The sequence below is a fragment of the Xyrauchen texanus genome, chromosome 3, assembly GCF_025860055.1.
Source record: "Xyrauchen texanus isolate HMW12.3.18 chromosome 3, RBS_HiC_50CHRs, whole genome shotgun sequence".
Lineage (NCBI taxonomy): Eukaryota > Metazoa > Chordata > Actinopteri > Cypriniformes > Catostomidae > Xyrauchen > Xyrauchen texanus.
The window spans coordinates 36577168-36579177 of NC_068278.1; the positions used below are offsets into that span (position 1 = coordinate 36577168).

A 2010-nucleotide genomic window follows, 5' to 3' on the forward strand; every position below is an offset into this window, starting at 1 on the left:
GTTAAGATGCCAGAGCACTGTGGAGCATTTTCCTGTTCTAATCGGCAGACCATCGCAAATAGGGCCCGGGGGATTACTTTTCACAAGTAAGTTTTAACATTACCGTACTATTGGTTGTATTTTGTGAATAGAATATTACCAGATAATTGAGAAGGAGCAAGGCTCTTTGATATTACTGTACTGAAATCGTAGCCAGCTAACGTTAGCTAGGATATGTTTACTGCACCAGCCGGTGTTCACCCGGCATGGAGAGGTGGGGTAAAGTAATAATTACAAGAGCTTCTCGGTTATCAGATACAAGCATTCAACGGCCCTGTTGTATAAACATAGGTTATTTGTGTTTGTGCACGTGATATCAGGAAGCAATGTAACTTAATACACGCATGACGGCGATGCGCAAATCGAGTTACCCCTCCCACTTCTGCTAGTTTTATTGATAACCTATATTTATTATCCTGTGCTAATTGGCCATTAATATTACAGACGTCCTGTGGTAAAATTATATTATTACTCCATCTAACGTTACCCTAAAGTTAATCCCGAATCCGAATAGGGCTTTAGATTACAATTGACACAATAATTCTATGTAGGAATAAAACAATTATTATTGGTATAATAACAGTGGCCAGTGAATTTTACACAAGTGTCATAGACTGTATTATCAGTGTTGGGCAGTCACTACTTGTAGCTTAGCTAGTAACGTAGTATTTTGTTGTTAGCTTCACTATTTACTGAATCAAGTAACTTTTCAGTAGCTTAACTCCTTTATTTGAAAATTTGAGTTTTGTTGAAGAAAGGTTCTAAGAAATGTGAAGGAAGAAAATAAGCTTGACCTCCTTTGTGAAATGTTTTTGTGTAGACTCTCCAAAATCTTCCGTTTTCATTTTGAAGGTTTCCCAAGGACAAAGATGTGAGGAAGAAGTGGCTTTGAGGAGAGAAGGATTCCATGCAAGTGATTCATCAGTGCTTTGCTCTCAACATTTTAAGGGTGATTTTGATAGGACGGGTCAGATTGTCCGACTCCGAGATGGTGTTATTCCATCCGTCTTCAGCTTCTCGGTTCATCTCCAAAGAGTAGGTGTATCCTCATAAGGCTGTTAGCATTCATAAATGTAAATATTATATTATCAATCAAGGGGTAGGGTAAGATACTTATCCCTTTATACAAATTTCATTATGTATTATGCTTCTTCATTTTAGTTGGAAAAGGGCAGGGCTACGTCTACCTCCAGAAGAGCTGAAGAAAGCCTGTCCGTGGCCTCTCAGGATTCCCAGGAAACGGCAACCTCAAGCCCACAACCTCAGCCTAATGATGTGAATATTTCTACTTTAAACATCATATCATAATGTTTCCTGGACATATTAAAATCTCACTTGTTTGCTGCCACTCATATTAAACACGCTCACAAATAAACCCATACACACACAATTTAAGACACGTTGAACATGCATTGCTGGCACGCACCCACACACGCGCGCACACACACACAGTGCTGGCAGTGGCTTTGACAGGTGTTGACTATAATAAAGAATGTGGGCCATAAACTAGTGGTGTCAAAGTGCTGTTGTGAAGTGAAACATTACTCAAACCATGTTCATTCATCTTTCTACTAGGATCATGACTATGCCTTGCCTGCTAATCCTACCGCTCTTAAGACCAGACTCAACGAAGCCTTGGCAAGAGTGGAAAATCTCCCAATCCACTCTTGGAGTCCCAATCCAAGAGTGGATTGGGACTCAAGATGGCGCCGAGTATGGCTGCTGCGTTGCGAGCTCCGTTACAACACTGCGGTTTATTGTTTGTTTTGTTTACAGTTCTTTGTTTTTTGTCTTGGATGTTGTCTGCCTTATTGTTTACGACAGACAAACGCTTTTGGACATTAGTTCTACAATCACACATCGAAAACCGGACTTCAAATTCCTTAATGCCGACCCGCTGTTTACAAACACGCCGGCGGAGCCCTTTGTCTGTGCTGCTCGGCCGCGGAAACGCAGAAGGAAAAGAGGAAA

At 40.9% G+C, this 2010-nt stretch overlaps 1 pseudogene; it reads left to right on the plus strand.

Annotated features, from left to right (window-relative positions):
* Positions 1-245: 245 nt before the first annotated feature.
* Positions 246-1731, plus strand: LOC127624693 (THAP domain-containing protein 6-like; annotated as a pseudogene).
* Positions 1732-2010: the final 279 nt, after the last annotated feature.